The sequence below is a fragment of the Mesoplodon mirus genome (assembly GCF_964341445.2).
Source record: "Mesoplodon mirus genome assembly, contig: HAP1_SCAFFOLD_3527, whole genome shotgun sequence".
NCBI lineage: Eukaryota > Metazoa > Chordata > Mammalia > Artiodactyla > Ziphiidae > Mesoplodon > Mesoplodon mirus.
The window spans coordinates 4,656-19,779 of record NW_028293979.1 but is presented as its reverse complement, the minus strand read 5'-3'; the positions used below and the strand labels follow the sequence as shown (position 1 = coordinate 19,779).

The 15,124-nt window shown below is 36.8% G+C and overlaps 1 long non-coding RNA gene across 1 annotated transcript; it reads right to left on the bottom strand.

The window, feature by feature from the left end:
• Positions 1 to 3,773: 3,773 nt before the first annotated feature.
• On the bottom strand, positions 3,774 to 5,369 carry LOC309798450. The gene is made up of 3 exons (XR_014293136.1): positions 5,308 to 5,369; positions 3,971 to 4,069; positions 3,774 to 3,905 (listed from the first exon to the last, which is right to left on the bottom strand). It is a non-coding gene; the product is annotated as an uncharacterized lncRNA (long non-coding RNA).
• Between the last annotated feature and the right edge of the window lie 9,755 nt (positions 5,370 to 15,124).

Sequence of the window (15,124 nt, the reverse complement as noted above, 5' to 3'; positions counted from 1 at the left end):
TTAAAGCAAATATGGTGGTAAATTTATACTGACACATTCGTTATTCTTGTTGAAAATTAATGCCACAGAGCATAAAACCTTTCTTCAAAGTATAGTCGTTTGCTTGAGTTCACCTGTCCTTAATGCCAAAATCTTTTTTCGAAGCGAAGTCATTTGCTTGAGGTTCAGTACTTAACGAAGTTCGGCCTGACATGATGAAACAAGCAGCAGTGGAGAAATTGAAAAATGTTGGTTACGTTTCTGCAGAAGTAGATGGCACTCACTGGATAGATGACAGACGATACTGTCTGTTACAACCAGGTTTAGAAAGCCATAAAGGATTAGGTGAAGTAACACAGGTTCACGAATTCTAATTCGCATGGCCTGATTTTTGACACTAGATGTATGCGACGATCAACAAGAACTCACTTTATGTTAGCCTATACAGTCGAGCTACCAATATGAGTAAGATGAACGCCTCTGTGCCTTTTTAAAGTCATAGGTAACCTAGTTCAGTTGCGACTCGATTGCTCTGCGCAGATCGCCTATGTCAAACTTGATCGGTATTCCTGCTCAAGCGAGCCTTCTTGTCTCATACTTCTTATATCGAAGCGCTTTCTTCTACGAGGTATTTTTTTTTTCGCTAGTGGTACTCTGCGTTAATATGTCATTAGTCTCTTTTAGGTGTTCATAAGGTATAATGACTCTAATTTGACGTTCAACCATAGTTGTTGATTTCCGCGTTATTACCATGTCTTTCACATCTTTATATATCAGTGTAACGTATTCCAACAATAACAACGTTACAAACATGGAAAAATATTTTTAACAAAAATCTACACAGCAATTTATTTGGAGTAGAATTTGTGTTCATATACAAAACAGTTTTTCATGGATTGCTTCAGTAACAGCTACAGATTAGATATATTAATAACTTTAAAAACTCTTTATAAAAAAGTTACAAAATGTAGGTTTTGCCCATAGCACTTACGCCTTAGGTGGAAGAAATGGAGAACTATATTGTTTTCGAACCAAAAGAAAGCATTGGGAATAAAAGGGAAAATAGAGGGATTTCCGCAAACTGGAAACAAATTATTACGAATGATGAACATTATAGCATTGCTCGTTCGCTGCATTTCGTGGAAAACACGTCAATCTGTTTATTAATAATCCAGCAAAACAATCCAATAATGAAAGTGAGGCTTTATGTGCTGAAAAATTTCTTGGTCTGTTTGTTGAGGGATGACGAGCTATTAGACGACTAAGGGATTGTCTCAATATGGTTGTCAGTAAAATATGTGATAACAAATTGATGCTGCGGTAATTTGTGCATCACTCGCTTGTTCGTAAAAAATAGAACAACCACAGGACTCTGTTTTAGCTTTTGTATTCATTCAATCACTTGTCTAACAAAGGCACTTTGCCTACCGAGACCGTCAATTATGCATTCTGCATGGAATAATATACAAAAACGAGTTTTCATTCGAGTTCACTCGATTATTTGAGTTTGTCGGTGAGTACCAACAGGTTTGTCGCACTTTCACAATAAAGTTCAAAACTTAAAGAGAATTTGTAAGCTCGACACAATAGTAAAACATTTAACGACAATATGCAGACATATTTTTTAGGATGTAGAAGGACTATGTGGGAACAAAGTGCGAGAGCATTGATTTCTCTTTAGAAAGCGTGTCTTTGCAAACATTATCATTTTTAATTTAATTCTTATTCCTACAAGTTTTAACTGGTGTTACGGACTTTGCAATCTATAACATTTATTCTTTAATTTTCAATTTCATCCTTTTGAGCAGCACATATTTTGCACAAGCTTCAACTTTTATAACATACGTTATCCAGGCAGTTTGTAAAGAATTGTAAACACTAGAATTCTGTAACCTTTGCAATATACAATATTAATGTAAATTTGGCAATCTATAACTTCTTCAGGAAAATTTTTTTTCTTATTCTACTCTAATTACTGAAACAGCCCAGATGGAAATTATTGCTGTATTGGTAGCATTTAGTTTTGCTCTATTTGGTATGTATTCCAGTAGATATACCGTAATAAAATTTACACACATTCACATTTTAGAAAAGGCAATATAACCTCTTCGTTGCTTTGACTACTGCCAGACATTGTCGATGAAATTTCTACTTGAGGATCTAAACATTTGCACACTGTCCATTTGTATCCCACTCAAGTAGACCTGAGCCTTGAACTCTTGAACCTTCTCCACATTTTCATAATGTGAATTGCCTTTAGTGCTATATTTAGGGATGTGTTGCAGAATTATATCTCTAAAAAGCATAAGGGGCCCGCCGATACAGACTTTTTTGCCAAGTTTGTAAACTCTCCTACAATTTGTGTTGTCAAGATAGACGTGTATAGCCTGCATTTTTCATCAACTCTTGCTTCATCTGACAAATGGAAATGACTCAACAGCATCTGTAATTATGAATTGAAAACAAGGAGAATGACAATGTTCAAGTAACGGAACACTTCCGAAGCGAAATTTGGTGACTTTTTGTTGGTAAATGTTGTGTTCCATCGGAATTATTGCAGCCGATAATAATCATCAAGGAACCGGCTGCATATTGCACGGTAGTCCAACGGAATTACGTCAATGAAAAGAGATCAATTTTCTAGAACGACAACGCCACATCACATGTCCTATGGCCAACACTGTAATGCTCAAGGAATTAAGATATACTAAGCATGTAGGACTAACCTTCACATCAGGAACTTCAAGAAAATGTTAAAAAGCGTTTGGCAATCAAGCCGTTGCTGAAATGTTCTTTAGAATATTCGTGAACCCCAAAATAAATGTAAATGTAACATACCGGAATAATTAATTTTTTGTCGTTATCAATAGTGTACGCATATTATATATTATTGTAAGGAGTATTAGTCTTATGTAAAAGGTGCTAATTATTATTATTTATTAGTAACTACCAACACTAATATTTGCAAGACCCAACATCACACATGTATCACATCACGTTGATTCGAGCACTTGTTGTTTTCGATTAATTTCCTTCGGCTGCTGTTAGACGAGTTTCGATTGTAGAGAGAAATGAGGGATGAGTGGCTTGGTGGACCCGAACCGCAATCCAACCAGAGCCATGTGCTGAACCACCGTTGTGGTAGACGGCATTACTACCACTGCACTAGTTTACCTTAAAAGTATTGATTACATGCAACAATTATTCTGCCAATAAAATTTGGCCCCTTCTTTTACACATTTCAGCAAACATATCTCAGCTCTCGATAAGTTTTGTGAACTGAAATAAGGGGCATTCATCAAGAGATCTTCAACAACAAATACATACCTTCATATTCTACCAAAACGAAAAAAAGACCTCAAAGAAGTTAGTGCATTTTTTTAAAGCACAGAACAAAGTGTATACTATAAATGCTGAATGTTTCAACTTTATACGACTCTTTGTTACCGCAAATTATTGAATGTTATTAGAGAACCGATATCGTCCATTATGTGAAAAGCACAAGCATCTTAGCACTACCCCACTGTTTTCCCTTTAATGATTTTTTATTATAAACGGCGATATTGAGGGTATAGGATAGGTGGGTGTAGAAACATGGAATAAACACAGAAAAGTCTTTTAATATCACACAAAACCATCCTAAACTTTGAAAACGCCGATATATTTAGATAGTGAAGGAGACTTTTTTAACATTCAAGAGTTGGATATGGTGTGAGAATGTGAAAAGAGGAAAAACAACATAGCCAACACAGCAAAAAAATTTAAAGAAAAAGGAAATGTGAAACAAACCTCGTCATCTGCACAAAACCCGAATGGGGATAGGATACTGTGATTCATTGGAAACAGTTTCCTCTTTTGTGTTGAAAACCAATACCCTTTATTCCATGTAAACAAAACAACTCCGAGCAAATGCCCGAGTAGTCGTTCTAAATATGCAATAACGCATGTGAGAAATAACATACATTGATCTGAACCGATGAATTAATGATACCTATCACAGGCGATCGAATTCTATGGATAATTATTGGTTCCAAGTTAACTTGTCGGTAGCAGTATCATCAACTAATATACATCAACAGCTGATCACAACCTAGAAACAACCTTTTACCAGTTTGAGAAAGTAGTGTCCAGCTGAAGAAAGAAAGAAAGAAAAACTTGTGAATATGTTATCGGGAATATCGACGTTAGGTTAGAAACGGCGTGAAAAAGTTAATACATTTGCGAAATTTGAAATAAAATACCGACATAGGAACGGAAATAGTCTTGCTAGGCGTACTTCAACACAACACGCTATATATGAAAAGCTGCTTTTTTAGAAGGAATATAGCCGCTTAATTTGGAAAAATATCGTAACGACACGACTCATAGGACGATCGATCACATTCACAAGCAGAAGATAGTGCCTCCTTAACATTTCGGTAGTATATTTTTGTCGTAATTGGAAAGCCACATGTATGCCATGGCTAAGCAAAAATTCATCGAAAAAATGGAAAAACAATCCTGCAATCATAAAAGAAACATAAGAATTAATGCATAATGTGAACTGAAGATAAAAAAATGTCTTAGTAAAACTCAGAACAGAGAAAAATTGTTCAAACCAGCTTAAAAAAGACCATTTCAAAACGAAGTGTTAGCAGAATTCGGAGGCCCGTGTGGACGTCGAACCTGCTGTTGCCCTTTCTGAGGAATTACCAGCTATCCATCACACTAATTGAGGACTTTGCTTTACCTTCCTCTCAGCATGTCTTATGTCTATTGGCTATCAGCAATCACGTGTCAAGGAGAATGACGGTAGCTTCAGCTTAAATGAGGTTCAATGCAGACTTGTGCTCCGACATCATTCCCGTTGACAGGTGATTGCTCAAAGTACGAATAGAAATAAAACATGTTGAGAGAAAGGCATACCAAAGTGCTGAGTTGGTGTGGTAGATAGCCGTGATCCTTTGGTAAAGGCAATCACGAGTTCGACGTCCCCTTGAGCCTCTAATTTTACTAATATCTCCGCTTCATTGCAGCTTTTAACACAGCATACCTTGCCGAGAAAAAGAATAGGCAGCAAATAAAAGTTAGGAGCATCCGAAAGTGAATAGATGCTGTCGATAAAACAGCCAACAGAATAGTTCAAAAGTTCGACTCTCACTCAATCTCGGCATAATAACAAATGTATTTGATCTTACTAAACTTAGTTCTTGTTTATTCTAAGCGTCGTGATGTTGTTAAGCGAAACAACAACGATATAACCCAATGAATGATGATGGGAAAGCAAAGCGCGACATAATAAATCATAAGAAGTGAATATTATCGTAGAACTAAAACTTCTCAACTCACCTACAAATGTTTTACTGGTCACATTTGGTTAGGCGGTAGTACGCCATAGCATGCAAATCTGAGCCACCACGTGCTAAATTGGTGTCACTGTCAGGACGCCACGAATTTATTGAAATGATGGCTCCACTGTGCCACTCCTTTTTATACGGTGTGTTAAGAGGGTGAGACGCAGAAACTGAAGACAGGCGCGGCATAATGTGTGCCTAGAGACGGCCTGTGTTGAGAAGAGATTGGATGCATGCCAACCAATCAATATTGCACAAAGACTCGGCTTGTCGACGCAACAACTACAAGCCTTCGTGTCTAACTTTTTAAGGATTTAAGCAAGAAAGAGTCTAGTCATTTTTACTATGTAACTTTTACTATAAAGATCTATGATAAAGGGCATAAAGATATTTACCGAATAACACCATCGTAGATAAGTCTAATTCGAACTGTAGACAATGAAATACACACTCTTTGGGAACTCACACACACCGTTCATTTCATAGCCAGGGTGGCGAAAGTTAGTCAAATGTGCTATTTGTTCTTGCTCGAATTTTCGTGAACTTCAAAAAATTTGTTCGAAATCATTTGCTTGTCGAGTGTGCTCTACAAACTTCAGTTCTACCTTTATCACGCACATAATGAATTAGTAAATCCCATCCAATGCAAAGAGCAGGATTCCGACAATTTTCTATACATCGTATCGAAACCCTAACTAAGGACGCAGAGTCGCCCTGAATTGTTAACTGTTTTTTGCTTCAGCTTTTGCTTCAGTTTTGAGCTTTCAGTTGCATCAAACAAATAAAATTTTATTTGCCTTTTCGACAAAAAATTGGACATATCCTGTAGAACTTTAGCCGAATGCTATAGCAACTGATCGTCGAGAATACAGTACTCCAATCATTTGTATCGCTCCTAAATGTAAAATTGCCAGAAGAGCATTATTAGCTTTCATTATTTGCACGTACTGCTCATCTCTATATTTTTCTGCTGTGTTTTTAAATGCTTCCAATTCCCATATGTTGCCCAATGAATGTTGGCATGGGTATGGATATATTATATTTTTCACAATCGCAGTGCTAACAAAAGTGTCGTTTCGCCTATTTGTCGTGGGGTAGTTTTGTGAAGTGTGTGAGCGCTCCACATATACTTTACAGGCATTAATGCGGTCATAGAGAATTACAGTGTAATGGCGTCCCTTTGTTAGTATTTCTTCTGAGAGGTTTGAATACTTTTCAAACTCTCCTTCACCGTTTGATAACGTTGAGTATGATTTCTCGAATTTGCTTTGTTGCAAAGTCATGCAGTGCACTTTTAAGATTTGCTGAACTCTTTTCGAGAGCATCCACGCTTTTTTCCAGCCGCTGTAGGCTATTTCGTAAGAAAGTTAGCGTAATTCCCTCTTGTGCAGATGTGATGCTGACCATTTTAGTTGCTCTCCTTGAAGTCTTGTTAGAACTACCTACAAGTTTCCAGTGTGACTTTTGAGTGATTGCTTGTGAATTGCACGTATAGTCGTGGCGACATAATGGACAAGTTAAGTTTTTTTTTTTCTGAAATATAGAAGTAAGCTGATCAGGCTCCTTTGTGTTGAACCCTTCAACCAACTGTAGCAAGTGGTTCAGTGGTTGAGTGATAGTTTTGATTAATACATTGAATAGTTAATTGGATAGTCTTTCTTGCGTTTCTGCTTTACTCGACGATCGGGTGTTCCTTGAACGTAATGGTTTGCTCGTTATTTGGCAGGCGGGTCTTGTTGATTTGTTGAGTTTGCGGATTTTACTTCAAACTTGGTGTCAACGAACATCAGCGAGGCCGCGTACGTTCGCTTCTTGACTATCGACGGTCTGCGCACATTCGAAACAGTTAGCAGACGTACGGCCAGTCAGCGGTCATCTCATGTCATTTAGGTTGTTTCGCCCTTCAAACTCATCGTAACTTCTAATTGTTCATCCTATGTTTATATTGTTTTTCCTACTCTTCAATAATATTGGTATTGGTATAGTCACAGTTAGCACATTGTAAAATTTTAGTGTGGTCGCAGTCTATCTAGACAGTCATATTGCTTCTCGCTGTTGAACATATTACTAATTTACTTCGTATTAATTAGCATCCTTATAACTTCATTTCTTCATTATTATTGCTTCTTGTCACCTAATCACAGGTTAATATTATGTTGACAACAAATCGATCAATATCCAATTAAGTTGTTACATCGGCGAGTCGACGGCTGATAATCAATTAGTTGCGAAACACTTCGGCAATGAAGCAGACTCTCGTTGTGTCTCTGTCTCCAAACATCTATAGTCACAATTTAGTTGAGTAATGATGTCCCTTATGGAAAACGGATCGACGGTGAACCATCGAGCAGTCACCGATGTACTCACAATCTATTACGATATTGCACCGGACATCGATAACTCCGCCCCTATGCCCCATAACAGGATGAGCTGTTTTGGACGAGTGAGTTACTCACCAACTGCCACTCAATCGCCGCCGCTCGTCACCTTTCTTATACAAGTATAGTTATCCTTATTTATTTCCAATAAGCCACATTTACACATGACATACATCCTCATATAGCCCATCTAAGCATATACTATCGAATATATCAGTTATTCCATGTCAAACATCTCGTCAGTTGTTGTTATATGTTGTTATACCTTCATATAGTTATATATGTTGTTCGTATCGTGTACAAAGGTTTAGTTACCTAAGTTTGAGATGGAAAGGAGTAGATTACAACAAGTCAAAAAGACGCGCGTGGCAACCGCGAGCAAAACAAGTTCAATCAAGCAGAACATGACAACAACACCAGTCCCTGAATAGAACGAAATATTCTGCTACACTTGGTGCATTGGCAAACTACGATATTCATGCTGCAATTGGGGCAACGACTGTCGGCAACTATACAGAAGCTTTGCTACTTTGCTGGTTAATTAAACTTTTATATACATAATACATGCATAACAATGACGAAGGGATGAGATCAACAATGTGCATAGAATGAAACACTCAGTAATTTGTTCAACAGAGAGAACCAACACAATTACGTAGTTGCACTAACGACTACATAAATGTTTTGCAATCTGGAGAACAGAAGAGTCATGTAATCATTTATTAACAATGTGCAGACACGAGATAATTGAGTAAAGCCTTCAACAAAGAGAAGCAATATAATTACGCAGTTGTACTGGCGACTAAATCAACGTTTTGCAATGGATTCATTAGCTATTATGAAGAACGGAAGAGTCGCACAAACATTAACTAACAATGAGAGCCTACGATGAATTGAAAGAGCGAAGCTGCATAGACGAGATCATCTTCTCGTAGATTTGTCGTCAATTCTTCTTAGTATGTTACCGCCCATCTTCTCCCTTCTGATGTATATTTATATAGATTTCTCATTGTTCTCCATAATCAATCTTGCAATAAAGGAAGAAGACTTACATCCCACCATTTGATTGTATAAATTGGTTTTTATTTATTCCCCTTTTTAATAACTTTTCCAATTGCTTAAGCTCTTTGGACACCACAAGTTTTTAATAAGTAATTCTAAAAGTGATTAAATTACGAAAAACTTCCGTAAAAATTTTTGCATCAATGAAGTAAGCTTGTCGTTTGAATCAAGACACTTCATTATTTTCTGCAGTACGATTGCAGTAAAACTTTGGCGAGATGATGTTGCTCTTCTAGCACGTTTTCCTTTAGGAGGAATAAAAATCATTGGAAACACTGTATTTTTGACGTGCAATAAGTCTAATTTTTTGTCGAAAGCGCAAATGAAATGGCATTTGTTTCGATGCAACCGAATGCTTTCTTGTAGTGTATAAAGGCCGGAGCAAAAAAACAGTAAACAATTCAAAACCACTCTGCGTCCTTAGTTAAGGTTTTGACACGATATATGGAGAAGAATTGTCGAAATCCTGCTTTTTGCATTGGCTGGGATTTATTAAGAGTTCATAATGTTCGTAAAAAAGGTAGAACTCTCGTACTTTTGAATAACTTCTGCCATCCTCGCTATGGAATGCACGATGTATGTGAGTTGCCAAAGTGTGTGTATTTCCTTGTCTACAGTTCTAATTAGATCTATCTACGTTGATGTTGTTCGGTACATATCTTTATGCTCTTTTTCATAGATCTTTATAAAGAAGAGTTATACAACAAAAAAGAATAGAGTAAAAATCTTCCATCCTAAATCCATTTTAAGGCTTGAATTTGTAGCGTAGGCAAGCCGACTGTCTGTGCAATATTGATTGATTGGCATGCAACCAATCGCTTCTCATCATGGACAATCGATAGCCACACAGCATGCCCCGCTGATCTTCAGCCGTCTGCGTCTCACCCTCTTAACAACCACTATAAAAGGGAGTGGCGTGGAGATTTCATCATTTCAACCAATTGGTTGCCAAAGGGTGGCGTCACCACTTTGGGCAGAGACGTCGGGCGCCGATACTTTTTTAAGCCACAACAATATTGACAGGTGAGTTGAGAAGTTTTATTTCTACAATGATATCCATTTTTTTTATGATTTATTATACTGCGCTTACTAACCCCATCTTCATTCATTGGTGCTTGTAGCGTAGCATTGTATTGAATTATCTTATGTTTATTTTCCGCATCGCGTGGTTGTTATGTCGTTGTTTGTTTGTTTGGCTTAACAGCATAGAAAAATTGTTGATTTAAACAATAAATCCAAATAGTTTCCAGTTGAGCGACGAAGCGTTACAATATTAACGACGGCATTAAGGAACTTTATATGATGTTGTCGAAATCCTCAGCGGAGTGAGTTACCTATAATTTTTCGAATGTTTACAATGCTTACATACGTGAGCACTTTGATGGCTTGTTTTTACGAATGCTGCGGTTGCCGTCGAACCTCAGTTTAACTATTCAGGGATTTTAAGCTAAGCAAAGGAACAATTGTTAAGACGTCATGGAATATGTCCGTCAATTACAAAGTGATCGCGATTTAGTGCCTAATTAGCAAGCTCATCAATAAAAGTTGGACAATATTGCGAAGCAGTATGCAAAACGAATACGAGTAGGTTTATACAGTTGCTAAGTTTTATGCTAGGTAATTAGTGTTGGTATTTTCATAACATCGACGGCTGTGCACTCGAAAAAACACGGAGTTAAGGTTCTGGAAGGGTTTTGATAAGAATATCTTATTTCTCTACTATGCAAAAAAACACTAAAGAACTGATTTTGTCGCTTGAAAGTGATGTGAATTTATTAACGATTAAACAGAAAGGCTCACCAGTTTGCATTTTAATATTTTGGAAGATCTACTTTCAACTAACCTCGACATTAACATGCTTTCTTTCTTTCTGTTCTCGTTGTTTTGAACTCTTCTTTGATAAACTGACTTAACCTTTATTCATTGCCTTTCCTTTTTCTGGGCAGTGGTATTATGTTTTATATAACTTCCATCATGCTGAGATATTAGCAAAACTAGGAGCTCGAAATTGACGTCGTACTCGAGATTGCCCTTTCCAAGGGTTCACGAGCTATGCGCCACACCAACTGAGCTCCTTAATTTGCCTTTTTCTCAGCACGACTTCTTTCTATTGGTGTCATCAGCAATTATTCGTCAATCGGAATGATCTGGGGGCACAAAATAGCACTAAACACGAATTAAGCTAAAGCTGCAGTCATTCTCGTTGACGCAATGATTGCTGATAATAGCAATAGAAATAATTCATGTAGGGAGAAAAACAAACCAAAGGTCTTGGTTAGTGGATAGCAGTTTTATTTTGGTTTGTTTAAGATTGAAACCTTTAAAAAGTTGCAATTTTTGTTTTGGTAGAGTACGAGAGCATCTATTTTGTTGTTAAAGGTCTCCTAATGAAAATAATATTTATTTCAATTGATACAAATCATTGTGAGCTGAGATATGTTTGCTTAAAAGTATAAAATAACGAGTCAAATTTTCTCGCCAGAATAATTGTTGAGTGTAATCAATGCTTTAAGGTGAGTTAGTGCAGTGTTATTGATGCCGTTTACCACGACGGTGGTTCAACACATGGCTCTGGTTCGATCCTGTTTCGGGCCCACCTAGCCTCTCATCCCTTATTCCTCCTTAGAATCGAAACTCGTTTAGCAGCAGAAGCAAAAGCCGAAGGAAACGAATGGAATACAAGACGCGCTCGTATCCACGTAATGTGATACATGTGTGTTGTCCGGTGTAATAATACTGATGGCTATTAATAAATAATAATAATAATCAGCACTTTTTACATAAGACTTATAATCTTTACTTACAGCAGAATATAATATACGTACACTATTGCCAGCGATTATAGTCTACATATGCCAGTATGTTACATTTTGAGATTTTGGAGCACAGGAATGTTTTATAGATAGTTCAGCAACATCTTGATTGTTTAAAGTTTCTTCAGGGGTTTAAAGGTTCTTGATGTGGAAGTCGGTCTGCCAAATTTTTAGTATATCTTAATCTCTTGATCATTACAGTATTGGCTATGCAACATGGGGCCGGGCGTTCTCGTGCCAAAGAACTGGTCTGTTTTCATAGATGTAATTCCGATTGCAGACGATACAACCTACTGTCGATTGCTTGATAATTGTTATGGGCTGTAACGATTCTAACAGTGCTGAAAACATAATGAGTTGCTACATCTACCAACAAAAAAATCACCAAACTTGCCTTCGGAGGTGTTCCGATGTTTGAACATTGTCATTCTCCTTGTTTTCAAGTCATAACTGCAGATGCTGTAGAGTCATCTCCATTTATCAGATAAGGTCGACTTGATGAAAGGAAGGTTTCGTTTGACAACACAGTGTACGAGAGGTTGAAAACCTGTGAAAAACATCTGCATCGGTGTCTGTTACGTTTTTTTTAGAGAGCGAATTCTGCAATACATCCCACATATGAGGACTGAGTACAGCACTGAAGGCAATGTACCTTATGACAATCTGGAGAAGATTCAAGAGTTAAAGCTCAGGTTTACTCCGATTAAAATGGAAGGAGTGCAGATGTTTAGATACTCATATAGCAATTTCGTCCGCGATGTCTGGTAGTTGTCAAGGAAACGAAGAGATTGTATTGCCTGTTCTAAAATGTGAATGAGTATAGTTGTTATTACTGTAAATATGCTGGAATATGCGAAATAGGACAAAACTAAATGCAATTATTGCAACAATATTTTTTGGTTGGACTATTTCAGCAATTAGCGTAGGTTGAAAAGAAGCAATTTCACAAGCAGTAGGTTGCGAAATTGACATTAATATTGTAAATCGGACCGGTTGCATAATTTTAGTGGTTCCAATTCTATGTAAGCTCTGCGTTAAAAAATATGTTATAACGGTTGAGGTTTGTGGTAATTGTAAACTGTTTAAATGGGTTAAATTGAAAATTAAGAAGCAAATGCTTTTAAATTACAATACCTGTAAAACCAATTAAAAGTTGTAGGAGTAAGAATTGTTATATGGTAAGGTTTGCAACGAAACCCTTTGCAAAGAAACATAAACGCATTTAGACTTTGTTCCCACTAGTCCTTCTACATATTAAAAATACGTGTGGCAAATTGCCGTTAAGTGATTTGGCATTGTATGGCGCTTACAAATTCTCCCTAGCTTTCACATTTCAATTTGCAAGTGCGCAAATATCTTGGTGCTCGCCGATGAACTCAAATCAGGAGAGTGAACTAGTCTCGAAAACAGTATTTGTATACCATTTCATGATCAGTGAAACTTCAGTGGTCTCGGTAGGTACAATGCCGGGTCAGACAAGTTATTTAAATGAATACAAAAAGTAAAACAGAGTACTTTCGGGTTCCTATACTTATTACGAATAAACAAGCAGGTGACGCACAAATCACTAAGCATCAATTTTTTACCACATAATTAACCGTTATCATCGACCATGTGTTGAGACAATTTCTTCGGCGTCAAACAGCACGTCATCCCTCAGAAAACACATTAAGCAGTTGTACAGCGTGTAATATGCCAGTTTGATTAAACGATTATTTTTCCGGATTATTGTTTAACAGATTGACGTGTTTTACAGAAAATGAAGCCTACGGCGAGCGCAATAATGCTAATTATTCATAATGATCAATGGTCTTTATGTTTTATTGGTAGGATAAAATTAGAGACAAGGTTCGCTGTTAAACTGTTATTGTTCAAAGTCTATAAAATTTTTCGCCCCATCCTATTTCGACAACTGAAAAATAATCGATATTTAATATAATAACAGTCATTTGCGTCTCTGTACTCAATTGGGGACCTGCTAATGTAGGTTAAGAAGATACAGCACGATGTCTTTGAAATAGAAATGAGAGGAGAATACACCATCCATTTAACGTTGTGTACGACTTCGAAAGAATTGTTACTGGAAATATATGACATTTAAGGAGCAAGGACTACTCTTGCACCCAACATAGACCGATGAAGATTTAACTGGAGTCCGATCAAATGGATGGGTGATACATTGAAATTGAAGAAATAGTGAATACTGAACTGTGATTTGAAAATTTTGCTTAGCGCTTTCTGAGCAGTTAAGCAGTAAAGATAGAACTTGTAGAGATGCGAAAAGATTTTCTGCCGAAGCATATATTTTCCCCTTCAAATTTAATGATTTTTTGACCTTCAAAGTGAATTTGTAAAGCTCAGGCCTGCGTTGTTTGACAAATCGCAACCAATCTTCATGCCTCCGATTTAAACTATTAGTGCTTAAATGCATTTAAAATATTAGGTTGTTCGGAAATCAGTGCAGGATTTTAGATTTGTGATTTCACTTTCCTGAATATGTTTTGGCAGTAGTTTTTTTCTAATTCTGCAGTATTCTACATTATTGCAAAGGCTATTTTATGTACTATCACTATCTCTAGTATATCTATAATGTAAAACACTTTTTGAAAAATTTTAAAAGTTAGAATTGCAAATGTCAGAGCAGCAATTTTGACAAATCTAGTTTTATTAATTCAGATTCAGACATAATGCAGTGCCACATGCCTCGAAACATTACGAAGGTACGGGACCAAGGAGGTGTGAACGAATGCTCGGCAAAAGTTGCTTTCAGAAATTTCATCGTGGCAAATTAGACGTTGAAAATTAGGAAGATGTTCTCTGCGCTGTATAAAGACGGTCATATAAGGGTTGCTAAGCCAATTGGGAATACTCTTCTTTGAAAGAAGTATTAGTATTTTGAACAAAGAATTTCAAAACAAAATTGGACTCTAATGAACATGTTCAACAGTATTGACGAAACTTTCCAGAAAGAGAAAGGAAAGGAGCACATAGCAAACTTTCCTTCAACATTTCCTAAGGAAATGTCATCGTAAGTTAATGTAATTTCCACTGCATTTTTGATTTCATAGCACAAACTTTATCGATTATCGACTATCGAGATTGTTGATTTTTGTGGTATTCATACATCCTCTTGGTGGCATACTCGCATATTCCATTGAATATTTTCGTACAGCTCGTACGTAATAAAGCTCACTCCCAGATTTCCTGTTACCCAATAATGATTAGTTAATTGAAGAGAACAATTATTTATTTCATATCTATTTCAGTGCCATTGTTTTTTTCCCCTCCATCTGCTGCGTCACGTCCATATTGCTGTCTTCTTCCAATATCCTTTCCTGAATGAACACGATGCTATTCCTCTCTGTTTTTCTTCTTTCACTGTCGATATCCACCAACATATGATTGCGATTACGATCTCCAACAGTTCTTCGTCGTGGTTACCTTTCAGAGCACTAGGAAGACGGATGTTCTCGGCATGATAGCCATCAACTTCATTCTCTCATCACTAAAAACACTATCAAAATGAAAATACACACAGCATTAGCTTCAATAAAAACCC